At 57.3% G+C, this 14,112-nt stretch overlaps 1 protein-coding gene across 4 annotated transcripts in view; it reads right to left on the bottom strand.

Moving 5' to 3' along the window:
- The window catches only part of SYT2 (synaptotagmin 2), a 102,608-nt gene that overhangs the window by 31,845 nt on the left and 56,651 nt on the right, over nt 1–14,112 (bottom strand). The window contains exons 1-2 of one of the 4 annotated variants that reach the window (XM_037497656.2): nt 3,449–4,230; nt 2,916–3,055 (exon numbers count right to left, since the gene is read on the bottom strand). The exons of 1 other annotated variant lie outside the window; for it this stretch is intronic. The gene's annotated coding sequence lies outside the window, so the exon portion shown is untranslated. Of the gene's footprint in view, nt 1–2,915; nt 3,056–3,448; nt 4,231–12,887; nt 12,972–13,107; nt 13,192–14,112 lie in introns of those variants that run through there. 2 more of the 4 variants (XM_037497655.2, XM_037497657.2) reach the window with 2 other exon arrangements.

Genomic DNA, 14,112 nt, shown 5'->3' with positions numbered 1-14,112 from the left:
GCAGGCCATCCGAGAGACTGCCAGTGTCCAGCAGGCAGCTGGGTGGGCTGCTGGGCTGCTCAGGAGTGGGGGCACTGGGAGTTACCAGCGCTGGTGGGGGGTGGTGCTGGGAGTACAGTCACCTGGCAAGAGTGCGACTGGGGAGAAAAGGGCCAGAGATGGCTTCCGGAACACCAACATTTGCAGGATTCCTGGACAAAGCGGAAATGCAAGGGGGGTGAGGAATGGAAGGGATTGGCCAGCCAGGAAGAGGAGACTGGAGACTGGTGAGCAGTTCTGGGAGGGACCCAGGGAGATGCGGGGTGGGGGGGTGTCTTTGGCCTTGGCACAGGAGCATATACTGACAAGCTGCCCACTTTGATAATCTAAGTTATATCTCAATCAAAAAGAACTTGCAGAGATAAAAAGCTGGGAGCTGGCCACAGTCAGTGCTGGTAAGAGCTGGGCCGGAGGCACCACTGTAGGGAGACACATGGCCCTGCCAGCCTGCTGGGCACTGAACTGCCAACTGCTGCCTTGCATGTGCAGGTGCTCCTGCTGAGACCAGGGGGCAAAGGCCCAGAGAGCCAGGGAGCACCACCCTGGGAGGCTTCCTGGAAGTGGCACTGATCCAAGTCGTTAGGGGAGACTCAAGTGGGCTTGGAAGGGGCAGCCAGCACCCGGCAACAGACAGAGGTGGCAGAGATGGCACAGACAAGTGGCTGGCAGCTTCCAAACAAGGTGGGATCCATGACTGCCAGCAGCCTAGAAGGTGCAGGGTTGACAGCTGACGCAGGCATGTGCCCCTGGCTCGAGAGAAGCCACCTCTGGGCCCTGCTCCACAGAGCCTGACCTGGCAGCTGGCCTCCTTGGACCAGGAGGCAGAGGTCCCAGGTTACCTCGGGAGCTGAAGCATCTACACTGCCCCGAACATTCGAGATGCCCACCCTCCCACCCCTGGCTAGGAGTGAACTCACACAACCCTTGCCTCCCTGCCCCGGGCCAGAGGAGGAGGCAAAGGATCACCTCCTTCTCATGACTACTGCGCCCTGCAGACCGGACCCAGGAAAAAAACACCCAGGCTGCATCCTGCGCCTGCGGAGCCTGGCACCCTGTCTGAAGGTCCGCAGAGTAAGCCTCATGGCTGCTGAGAGCCAGAGGGGAGCAGCAGCTGCCCAGCTGCCGGGAACTCAGAGGTAGTAGGAAGGAACCTGGCTCCAAATCGGCAAACCCTCAGACTTGGAGAGTTCCCCTAAGTAGGTGAGTGTCTTCAGCTCCCTGGAGTCTCAGGGCCTCCAGGCACCCTCGGGGATGGCCCGGAACTGGAATTCCTCACGTGGCTCTTATCAGACCCACATCCCAGTAGCTGGCCATGGCGTGGGGGGACCAACACAGGACCACTTCCATGGACAGAACTGGTCTATTCCAGAATTTCCAATGTTCTGTTAGTGTTCGAGCTCCTCACACACTTGAAGCAGGAAGGACTTCAGGCCTCTTCCTCCCTTTTTTCTAACAGCCATTTCAGCTCCTCTTGGTGGCCCCACTCCCCCTTGCAGCCTCAGAGGCAAGGACCACACCTCGGCTTTGGTTCAGACGCACCGCCTCAGCCCAGAGGTGCTGTGGGTCCTCATGAGGGTTCCCGCTTCCCCTCTGACTCGCAGCCATGTCCAGCAGAAGACCACATCTTCAGGCTCAAAATATGGGTGAGTTTTTGCATCATCAGCACTTTGTAAAAAATCCTGAATAAAATCAGGTATGAGCTGCCTGTCACTGGGGGTATTCAAGCTGAGGTCAGACTACTAGACCACTACTAGACCACTGCCACGGACAGGACCCAGGTGGGGGACACAGCATAAGCCCAGAGGGACATCAAGTCCCTTCCCGAACCCTGGGCATCTCGGCCTAATCTCCCTCCCTTGCCGTGAACGGCCCAAGTGAGGCCCTGCCAGCCTGCCGCTGAGAAGTTCACTCTTCAGAAGAAACTGCCCCCCAGTTATGTGGGGGTTCTTTTTATCACATCACTACTCCCGGGAATGGCTTGGGATGTTAAAGTTAAATATAACATAGAGACCAGATTGAGAATTCCCTGAGCAGACAAAACCAACTAAGCCACCCTAGGCAAAACTGGGTCTCCCTTATTTCATGAACATAAGCAAAAATTAGATTATTTCTTGTAAATGCCTCTGATAATCATAAAAGAAACTTAGGTCATCTTCCTAAGCCTGGAAGACTCGCGGTAAGAGCAGCCGGTGTGCAGGTGAAGGACTTTCTCCTCCTCCCTCACAAGCCACCCTGTCACCTCGCGCCTGTAAGCTCCGCTCAGTCTGAACGCGAAAGCTCCGGGTTTGCAAACTGTTCTAATACACACAGCACGCTCTTACTAAACACTCTGGTTTCATTTTGGTTTTTTGGGGTTTCGACAGGGTCAGGTGGGGTGGGGGGAGCAAGAACAAGGGCAGCGTGGGGAGAAGGGGGTCAGTCCCCGAAGGCCTGGAGTCCACTGTTGCCACCACCCCAGATGGGGACTAGCCCAGCCCTGGCTTCCTGACTGGGGGCAAAAGGGGGCTGTCAAGTGAAAAGACAGCCCAGCTCAGCTTCTGGGGTTTATTAGAGGAAAAGGTGAATGTAGAAGACGAGTCACGGCAGGCAGCTCATTAAGCCCACAGAGCTTAAAAATAGAGACACCTGGTGGGGGAGGGGAGCTGGGGACAGAAATTCTAGCTCATCCTACCAGAGGCAGGAGCAGCAAACCCTGCAGAGGCTGACTCCATCCCCAGTGGAAGGAAGACTGCTTGGCCACCACGCAATCTCTCTGGGGGTGCTCACATGAGAAGACAGGTCTGGAGGAGAGGTTCAGGGGTACCCAGTTCAGTGCAGGGGTACAAAGAGAAAAGATACAGTGACCAACAGCTGCCCTGGAGGAATTCGGAGCCTACCTGCCCAGAGAGGGTCCACTTGGCTTCTCTGGCTCTGAACGGCCCATCCTCTCCCCAGCGTCCTTCACGCCACCTCTCCTGTCAGTCTGGTCCACGGCATCGGGGCTAGACAGGCTCCACTTGAATCCTCCCACTGCCACCTGCCAGTGTGGTGACCTTGGAGAAGTCACTTCCCCATCCTGGCCGCGTTTCCTCTTCCATGAAATAGGGACACTACAGCTCCCTGCCACTGGGGGCGAAGCACACCCTCCTCCTGTGACGTCCTTGCACAGTAGTGATGCGGGATCGCTAGGGGTTCTAATCGGCAGATTAGGGGAGCAGGGGATACCAAGCAGAGAGAGGGTCTGGGAGAAGGATATAGAAGGTGACCTGCAGGATGGATGGGGCAGAACGGCTGTGACTGCCTGGCAGGTGTTGCCAGATTAGGTATGGAGAGTGCAGTTGATGCACTCACTGCAAGAGGACAGGGAGACGTGAACTAGGGGCACCACTGGTTCAAGTACTGAGCCAGACACAGATCAGCTAACACTTACTAGGCGCCTACTGTATGCTCAGTGCATTCCATTAAGTGGTCCCAGGGCACGAACTAGGGCCAGGCTCCAGAGCCAGCTGGAGCACAAGGGCTGAAGGACTCCAGGGAGCAGGACTCCAGGGGTGCTGCAGGGAAACCAAGGAAGAGTGGAGGTATGTAGATAAAATGGCTCTTTGCTGGCTTGCATCAGAGGAGAAGGTCCCCAGGCCAGGGCAAGGCTCTATGATGGAAGAGAGAGCTACAGAGGGTGCTCCCCCAAGCCATCACCCACCCAGCCCCATCCTGCTCCGTGAACACACTGGCGGGAGAAGAGGCATTCACCTAAGGCTCTAGGAGCTCCTGGGGGGCTCAGGCTGCTGGGAGACTCACATAGACTGCACAGAACTCACATAGGAGGTAGGAGCTCTGAGGAACCTGAGAATCAACCCTCCAGCCCCTCGCTGAACAATGGGAAAACGAGGGCCAGAGAAGGGAAATCACTTTCCAAGTCAGCAAGACTCAGAGGCGAATCCAGGACGCTTTCCTCTGCACTGCACCCCTCCCCCGCCAAGTCAGCATCAGCTTGCCTCTTCAAGCTACACTGGGAACTGAACTAAGGCTCAAAAGGACACAAGACGTTCCGAAAGTCACACAGCATGATAGAGAGAAATGCAGGGTGTCTGGTCATATTTCCCAGGATGCACCTTTGTTTACAGAACAGCTGCTAAAGGCCAACAGTGGGCTGAGACACTCTCAACCCTCATCTCATTTATTTTTATTTATTTATTTGTTTGTTTGTTTGTTTGTTTTGTTTATACAAGCACTGGGTACAGTCAGAAGAGCGGGAGGGTGAGAGAATTCAACAGAGCCAGAGCGGGGAGCAGAGCAGGCAGAGTGACGAAGTACACTGCTGAGGGGAGCAGCGGGCGGCAGGAGAGGTCTGCGCGCCATGTGGGACCCTCCTCCGGTGGCCGGGGAGCAGCCGGGGATCGAACTGGCGCTGCAGAGGCTGCGGGCAGCTTCGCAACCCAGCGCTCAACCGCTGCGCCACCGGGGAGGCCCCTCATCTCATTTAAACCTTACTCTTGGCAGCAGGGTGTATAAGACTGTCAAGTTCAAGTCCTAACTCTGTTAGCTGAATGTCCTTGAGCAAGTTATTTAGTGTCCTCAATTCTGTAAAATGGGAATCACAGTAGTACCTAGCTCATAGAGTATGTGCTAATTAAAGGCAATCATCTGTGTAACTTAGAGTAGGGCTCAGTAAATGCTAGCTTTAAAAATCAGTATCTCATTTGACCCAGCAATCCCACTCCGAAGTATGTACCCATGAGAAATGAAAACATATGTTTGCTCAAAAACCTTCACATGAGGGCCTCCCTGGTGGTGCAGCAGGTTGAGTGCAGCGCTGTGAAGCTGTCCGTGGCCTCTGCAGCGCGGGTTCGATTCTGGGCCGGCCAGGGAGATACCCAGATGGTGCGGTAGACCTCTCCTGTCTCGTCTGCTGCTCCCCTCAGCAGTGCTTTCAGTCCGTCTGCCTTTCCTCTCCCCACTCTGTCTCTGGTGAGTCCTCTCACCCTCCTGGACCTTTGGCCTGTACCCCAGCTCTTGTATAAATAAAATAAATCTTAAAAAAAAAACTTCAAATGAATGTTTAGCAGCATTATTCATAATAGGCTAACACTGACCCAAATGTCTACCAACTGATGAAGGGCTAGATAAACTATGGTATATCCAGACAGTGGAATATTATTTAATCATAAAAAAGAAAAGTGCAGAGGCCTGCTACAACATGGACAAGCCTAGAACTCATGCCAGTGAGTGAAACTAGGCACAACAGCCACATATTGTAGGACCCTATTTACAAGAAACATCTACAAGAGACAAATACAAAGCCAGAAATTAAAGTATCCATCAGTTAGAGCTTGGGGGAAGGAAGACTAGGGAATGACTCGGGAGTGAATAAAAATCAGATGGGGGGGGTGGCTGTACCACTTGTGGACATACAAACCACTGAATTGACTTTGAGTCAATTGTTAGTTGTGAATTGAGACTCAATAAATCTTACTTTAAGTAAAAAATATTATACCCAATTATGCCCAATGAAGGAAGGCGTATCCATCACAATTTAGAGATGAGGGTGATAAGGGCAATAAGGTTAGAGGACACCCAGCAGTTGGTGGATGTCAGCAGTGGCTTTGTTTTATTGAACCCGAGCCCAGGGTTGTTTCCCTAAGACCTAGCCCAGCCTGGGCTCAGTGGAGGCAGCTCTGTTCTTTAAGAGCTGGGGAAAGCTTCCATACCCTCTTACAACGAGACCACTCAGGAAGTTGTTCCAACTTCCCCAGGGATGATGTTCAGGAGAATCTGAGGCCAAGGTCAAGATCTAGATGGGGGGCCTCCCCGGTGGCGCAGCGGTTGAGCGCTGGGTTGCGAAGCTGCGCGCAGCCTCTGCAGTGCCGGTTCGATCCCCGGCTGCTCCCCGGCCACCGGAGGAGGGTCCCACATGGCGCGCAGACCTCTCCTGCCGCCCGCTGCTCCCCTCAGCAGTGTACTTCGGTCCCTCTGCCTGCTCTGCTCCCCGCTCTGGCTCTGGTGAATTCTCTCACCCTCCCACGCTTCTGACTGTACCCAGTGCATGTATAAACAAAACAAACAAACAAATAAAATAAATAAATAAAGCATGCCTCTAAAAAAAAAAAAAAAAAAAAAAAAGATCTAGATGGGCACCAGACTGGGATATTTCTTCTCTAGTTTCTTCATTGGCTAGAGAAGCACTTTCTTTAGAAAGCCCAGGGAACAGAGCAGATGAAACATGGTGGACTCTAGAGCATGAGTTCATGGCTAACTTTGGGGATCACCTTGGCAAAGCAACTTCATCTTTGGGGCTCTCAGTAAAATGATATTTGGCTCTGATGAAGGCCCCAGAGGTGACATTTCCAAGACCCTGGATAACTGTGAAATCAAGTGGCCTCCCCACCCCATGCCTGCTGCTTACCCAGACTACCAGCCTGGTGGGTTATGGCATCACTCAGCTGCTGGCTTGAGCAATTGTAACCCAGTCATCCCTGAGATCCTTAGCAGAAGACCTTGGTGACAATGAGACCCTTGGCCTGCTATCACCCCAATACTGCCAGCAGGTCAGATTGGCGCCACCTCCCACCCCAGGGAGGAGGCGGGCCAGGGAGAGGACAAGAGGCTATCAATTTAACCTTCACTGACCCGGCAGGAAAGGTGCTGAATGTGACATTGAGTCAATGTCCTGCTTCTGGGCAGCCCTTCTCTGCACCTCTCTGCAGGGCAGATCGTCTGGCTGAGGGTGGAAGGAGGGAAGGGGCTCCCGCGTTGCCATCCCAGGGAAGGCACCACCTCAGTCTGTCCCAGGCTCCCGGCCGGGGTGTGCCAGCTTGGAGATGCCCCCCTCCTGTTCTCTGCTTGTCCAACATTGGCCCGTGTCCAAGAATGTTCCTGCCCACCCCTGCTAAGGAGCAAAACCCATTACAGCCAAACGAGGAGGAGCAGGCATGGAAGAGACTAGATTCAGCCCAGAGGTGCCCAGGACCCAAACGGCCTCGCTGGGATCAGTGGCACCTGCAGGGAGCTCATCAGGCCAGGGCCTCAACCCGGAAGCTGGCACAAGTCGCAGGGAGCCGGGAGGAGGCACGTGCATCCCCCAGGCCCACGGCGTTTCCAGACCATCATTCACTTTACTTGATCACCAGGTCATCTTGGGAGAGGTGAGGGACACTGTCACCACCCCCTGCCCCCATCAGCTGGGGACAACAAGGTCCAGAGAGAGGAAGAAACAGCCTTCCTGGGGCCCTGGACAGTAACTTAAGGACAGTATCATGTCCCTGCCTCACCCCCACTCCCAGCTTGGGTGCTATGTGTGCTTATCTTCAACACGCCCCTGTTTTAAGCAACAGCGTAATGATAGTAGGACACCTCCACAGCACCACGTGCACCTGGCGCACTCGGGGCTTATATAAATGTGAATCCATTCACTCCTCATGCTAGCCCTATGGCATGTTTTATTTCCCTCTTAAAGATGAGGAAACAGGCATTTAACAAGTCAAAGTCCCACAGGAGTTGGGGTTGAACCCGGGCAACCTGGCCCTAGTATCTGAGCTCTGAATCACCCTGCAATTGTGCCAAGCACCTCTGGTCCTACTCCAGATCCCAGGAAAAGTGGGTGAGGGACCTGGGGTAGAGGACTCTGCAGCACGGCACTCTTCCCCAGGGGCCATGTGGTGGGGAAAAGCTGCAATCTGCCTCTAGTCCCCAGCCCAGCAGGCTGGAGCAGGCTGAAGGCAGGCTGGGGGCCAGCAGCCTGGGTCTGCCCTTGAGGTGGCAGCAGCTCTAGGTGGCGCTTCTGCCCTAGCAGGCTAGTCATGCTGCAGCCTCTCTCTGAGGCGAGTGGGGTGCAAGTTGGCTGAACGGAGGCAGGCCAGGGTCCTCCTCCTCTTCTCCCTCCCCTCAGGACCTCTCAGTCACTCAGCCAGAGATGCCCCAAGCTCACATGGGAGTAAAGCTCACCCCCTATGCTGGGAGGTCACCCTGGCTCTCTGGTCTCCAGGAACTACCAGCTTACAACCCATCTGGGGGGTGTGGGACCAAGTTTAATTTCGGTGACAGCCCTGACCTCCAGGAATGTCACGGAGACCTCTTCAGGGGCCCACTCCCGAGAGAAGAGATCCTTCTCACCGCTTCCCACCTAGTGGATTGGCCAAGAGCTGGCAATTCCCACCGTAGGAAGTCCTTCCCGGAACCTCACCCGAGCCCAGCCCCAGCGCTGGCACCGCTGGCACCTCTGGCACCGGGCAGGCTTCTGCTTCCAAACGCACCCTTTGTTAAGCTGCTAAGACGATTCCATGAGCAGCAGCGCAGCCATCGCAAAGCCATTAAAGCAGTGGCAGCTGTCAGGGTTCAAGAATTTCATCTCAGTCGAGGAAAGACTGTGGACTCTAGCCCTCCTCCCCCTCCCCACAGCTCCTCCCCAACATCGGGACAAAGAAGCAGGATGCAGAGACGAAAAAATGGAAAGATAACAAAACAAAGGCACAGGGCGAAATCACTAGCAGGCCCTCCTGACCTGCCAAGGACTCTCCGCACACCTCTCCCTTGGCTCCGGCCCAGACGAGGAAGCGTGGGCTCGGAGGTCCCGCCCAGCCCCGCCTGAACTGGCTCCGTGGGCCATCTGCTCCAAGGCCTCTCTGCAAAAGCTTCAGAAGTCCCATTTCCCCAGGGAGCTGGAGGCTGGGTAAGTGTCAGCGCCAAACAATAAGGGAAATCTATTAGGGACGGGCCACGGCAGCCCAACCAGCCGGCGAGGCCGAGCTACAAAGGGTTATTCAATGCAGTGAATCCAAACTGGCCTTAGAAGTCAAGTGCTGACACGGAGGCCCCACATTCTGCAAGCTTCCTTTTCAGAATCACTCCCACCCCCTCGTCCCAAGTCAGACTTATTTCCCCTCCTTTGCCACTGGGCAAATATTGACTTTCTTTCACTCAGCGTTGCCATCAGAACAGAGACCAGCAGGGCCTGCGGACTAGCGACTGTCTCCCCCACAAGCAGGGTAAGGCAGGCTGTCAACCCAGTAGTTCCAAGCAGGGGGGGCTGACAGTAGCACCCCAGGGAAGAAAGTCATGGTCTCGGGAGTCATATTTCTGCATTTCTGTCTTCTGTTTTGCTCTTCTGTCCTTGTCCCCTTTTGCAAGCCCCATAGGGCTCATTTTTTCAGTTTGGCCATCCTGGGCCCTGTGGCACGTCTGACCCAAAAGAAGCAGCATGGAGTGGCTGGTGGAGCCGCAGGCACTCTGGCCTGGGGGTTCAAGTCTGGCATGGCAATCTCAAGCTGGTCCTTTCATTTTCTTGGCCCCCAGTGGTATAATCTACAAAATGGGGATGTTGGCTTTGACCTTGGCATCTAGGTCAGGAAGCTCTATCAGTGATTCGTGTCTTTTTGGTTGCAATCATGGCATTCTGCCTTGTGCTCAGATTTCAGAAGACCAGGCAATGGCTGCTGCTCAGTGGAGAGCTTAGGAGGAGCCCTGGACCGAGGGACCACAGTGCAGGTGCAGCCACGACTCCAGGGTTACCAGGCCTTTGGTACTGGGCAAGGTGCCCCTCCTCTCGGATCCCCATTTTCCCCACAAATTCAAAATCAGAGACTACATGAGATGATCCCTAAGCCCCCCTTCAGCACCATGCGCTGGACTCCACTCACCTACTACGCCCCTGTCGGCAGCAAGGCCCTTTTCCCCAAGACCTCACTCTGCGTGCTGTCCCCATGACTGACCTTGAATGGAGGGCTGTCACGCCTCTGGCTTGTGTTCCCTCACCACAGAGGGAAGCTCTGTTAGCCTCTGTGCTGCTCTCTGAAAGAGTCAAAGGCTCTGCCTGCATCCCTCCCTCTCCCCCACCACCCCAATCCCATCCCACCCCTGGCCAAGGCCAAGCCCTGGCCCCTGCCAGGAGTGACAAAGATCAGCACATGCAAACTCCTGCAGCCACAGCCAGTGCCCAGTGGGAAGAGGACATAGGAAACTGGGGCACTTTCTCAAAATCCTGTGCGTGGTGACAGATGTCCCCGCCCTTCCTTTAACCTGTGTCTCCCTTGTGATGACACAGAACCTGTTCCCTGTGCAGCTCCCAGTCCACACTACTCCCCAATATTCCTGGAGTTTTATATAAATTATTCCCATGTGCTCTTCCTACGAGTAGGAATACCATTCCCATTTCATAGATGGTAACTGAGGCCCAACTTCACACATCTACTAGGCAGGAACCTGGGTCTGACTGCAAAACCTTCGCTCTTAACCACCAACATCCACACTGGGACGGCATCCTCATCAATATCACAGGACTGTTTCGAGGGACAGTGGGCACGGTGCCCCGACGGCCCCAGCAAACCTCCCACCCAACCCTGCCTCAGCAAAAGCACAACCGACAGGGCCAAGAACCCAGAGGGTTAGAATGACCTTTAATTTATCTAAACCAAGCTTTTACTTTGCCAAGGGGGAAGCCAAGGACTAAAGGGGGGTATGATTTGCCTAAGATCATGCAGCAAGTGTGGGGTAACCCAAGTCCCACCTGCTCGTCACCCCACCAGTACACCCCATCTGGTGACCCTCTGGCACCCTGGGATGCTGGGAGTCTCCTCACGGCTGAGCCGGTGCCTGTGCCATTCCTTCTACCCCTAGTGCAGATGTGCCTGAAGGTTTGGCCCTGGGAACTCGGGCTCACCCCTGTCCTGGCCTCAAGAAAAAGGCCAGGACAAGGCCCATCTTGTCAAAACCACAGAAGGGACCACGGAGGTGTGGCAGAAAGTGGGCAAGGGGGAGAAGAGGAAAACAGATGTGAGATGAGAGGAAAGTCAGCCAGTCTCCTTTCGGTGAAGTTTCTGCTGCAGAATGACTAAAATGGTGCCAGGAGAGAGAGGCAAAGAGGGAGAGGCAGACCTGCTGTTCCTGCTCTGCAGGGGCGCTTTGGAAACGCACAAATCTCTCCCTGCTCCCACGGGCCTGGACGCTGTTTGCGGCTGGGCACCCGCAGGCACCCATTGCCCCGCTACCTGCTCACTTCAGGGCTTTATGTTATCCTAACAGGAGCTGCCACTCACCAAGGATGCAGAGGGCTCAGCGTTGGACCGTGCACTTGACAATAACCCTGGATACCACCACTGTTATCACTCAGCTTTGACAGCCCCGTAAGATGTAAAGTCACTAGCTCAAGGTCACACACTTAGCGACCACGGGAACCGGAGCTCCTGAGTTTTCACCCCAGGGCTGCACAGGGTCTTGGAAGCAGTCCCATTCGCAGAGAGTATTCTGTCCTGAGTTGTCTCCACGCTGGGGACAACAGTGGCATGGGAATTCCAGCCAGCCAAGCCCACTTCCTGCCATCAGACACCAGTCTAGAAATTCAGCCACAGACTGAGTATTGGGAGGTCCTGGGAAGTTCTCTAGTTCATCCCTCTCGTTGAACACGTGAGGAAAGCAAGCTAGGGGCTTGCCCAAGGTCACACAAGGTCATGCAAATTGGAGGAATTAAACTCAGTTCTCTCATCTTAACCCAGAACTCTCCCCACAACACCTGAGGCCCACGAGAACCTCCGGTTTCCTTCCTACCAAAGACAGAAACAGAGTTGACCTTCCTAGGGCCAGGCCTGTGACGAGATTGCACAATGGGGTGCTGCGGGCCACTTGGGGAGCTCTACCTAAACCTGATGGTCCTGGTCTGGGGAGGAAGCACCCCTGCCTAGAGACAGAAGGCTAGGGGCCAGATGGCATGACCTTGGGAGGTCCTTGACGTCCCTCTTTAACCCACTGGGAATCTCTCCCTGAGGAAGACTGGACCCTTGCAAAGAGGATGCGTAGTGGGCAAAGGCAGCTGATCTGATCCCAGTGGAGACTTGAGAGTGAGAAGACAGGATGGATGAGCAGGCACCCATCTGCCCTGCTGCCTTCTGGGAGGAGGGAACTACAGTTCCCCAGAGGTTAGGTCACAGGTAATGCTACTGGGGAAGCTGAACCCCACTGCCACCCCTCAGTGGGTCTCATCTGCAAACTGGGGCCAGTAGGTGTCAGCACTGGGAGAGACTTCATATATCAGAAGGTCTGAACCCCAGTCCCCAGATGAAAATGTGGCGGCCCAGATGGTAAGTGAGGTATCAAGGTCATAGGCCGGGTCAGTATGGAGGCTTTCTGACTCCCCCTATAAAGCTGGGGACACAGTTCCACACTGCCCACCCCCTCCCCACAAAGGGAACACAGAACTCCCCACAGAGACCAGCCAGCAAAGGGAGCAGGTTCCGAGCAGGAAGGCTCAGGGCAGGAGCACCGCATTCCGGGGAGCACCGCGTGCCTCTATGAGGTTCAGAGACATGCAGCAGCTGCCCAAGGTCACACAGCAACCGACGGAGCATGCGGCCCACAGACCCCTTGCCTCTTCCCCACTCCACACCCTGGGCTCTTCAAGCTCTGCTGCCCGCAGGATCCTTGGGACCCTGCTTCCTCCAACGCACCGAGCCGCGGCGCTTGTGGGAGCATGAAAAAGTTTCGAGGCGAGGAAGGGCTGGAGCACGCCAGCCCCGCGGCCGCAGGGCGGAGGGCGCCGAGGAGCGCGAGCTCCCGGCGCCGCGGGTGGCCCCAGCGCGCCCCGCTCTGCGCCAGGGGGCTCCGGAGCTCCTCGCTGGGGGGCCCTCGGCTGGTCCTCACCGCGGCGGGTGGGGAGAGAGAGGCACGCGCCCCGCACCCACTTTTCACTGCACACCTACTTCCTCCGCCCCCCTCCGCGCCCCTCCCCACGGCTCCCAGCGCCGCGCGCTTCGGCTTCCCCGCTCCCCGGTGCCCGCGCCGCCGCGCCCCCCCGCGCCCCCGCTCGCGCCCCGGGCTCCCCGCCAGAACACGGGGCGCGGGCGAGGGGTTCCCGGGTCGTCCAGAACACCTCCCCTGGGACTAACCGGGCGATTCCGACGCCGGGGGATTTTCGGGGCTCAGTCCTTCCCGCACTTGGCTTTATCCGGGCGCGGGCACCGAGCCCAGAAAGTCGGAGTGTCCCGGTCTAGCGACCCCGCAGCCGCCCGCGCCCCAGGACCCGGGGGCGGCCGCGGTGGTCCGCGCGGCTTCACTCGGGACGACGGGCTCCCCTGGCACGGCGCCCCCACCCGGGGTGCCTCTTACCCGGGGACGTTCCGGGCGCAGCTCGGCCTGCGCTGGCGGGACACGCGGAGGGCGGGGACGGCCGGGGTCCCGAAGTCCAGGTCCCCCTCGAGTCACTTCCCGGCGCCGGCCGCTGCGGCTCCCCCGCGCCCGCGGCTCCCGCGCCCGCTCCCTCGCGCCCGCGCTCTCTGCAGTAGTAACAGCCCGGCCCGCTCCCCCCCCGCCGATTGAGATGCTCCTCACATCCGCCTGCACACGGCGCGGGCCGGCCCCTGCCAGGGCGATCCCCGCAAATCGCGCCGCAGGGCCCCCGCCCAGGCCATCCCCGGCGAGAGCAGGCCGCCCGCCGGAGCCCCGAACCCCCTCTCCAGCCGGGACGAGCGGGGGGCGGGGAGGGGGGCGGCAGGGACCCGAGGTGTGTGCCGCGGAGACGTGGGGTGGGGGTCGGGGCTCAGTGCGGCCCGACCCCGGAGAAGTTTGGGGTAGGCGGGGCCTGCCTCGCGCCCCCGGAACCCCCGGGACTCCCGCGCACTGCGGAGGAGTCTCCCCCGCTCTGCCCCGCGCCCTCCTGCGACACTCCCCACCCCACCCCGCCACCCCAGGGCTTTATGAGCCCCCGGGGTGCGGGCATTGGCGGGGGGAGGGGGCCTCCCTGCAGTCGGAACCCGCTGGTGGGTAGGAGGGAGCCGATTTGCTTCAGGCGACGCGGATGGAGGTTTTCCAGAGTCAGGAAAGAAAAGAACAGGGAGGGAGAAGCGCAGTGATGGAGACAAAAGACAGTTACTTCCTGGGGGGTAGGGAGGAGGGGGGTCCGCCCCCTGCCCCCTGCAGGCCCGGGAGGCCCAGTGGGGACTGGTGTCCGGGCCCAGCGCCGGCTTCTCGGGGAGGGAAGGAAGCGCGTGGAGGGGCCGGTGGGAGGAGAGAAGCAAGGGCCGCTGGCACAGGACCCTGGCCCTGGCTCCCAGATAGGAACCCCCCCAACAGGATCCTGACCCAGCAGCACCCCACTGCCACAACGCTGCTTTC

The sequence above is a fragment of the Talpa occidentalis genome, unplaced genomic scaffold (assembly GCF_014898055.3).
Source record: "Talpa occidentalis isolate TD23 unplaced genomic scaffold, MPIMG_talOcc4v2.1 talOcc4.8, whole genome shotgun sequence".
NCBI classification, from domain to species: domain Eukaryota; kingdom Metazoa; phylum Chordata; class Mammalia; order Eulipotyphla; family Talpidae; genus Talpa; species Talpa occidentalis.
Note: the sequence above shows the minus strand (reverse complement) of the source record. Positions and strands in the feature narration are given on the sequence as shown.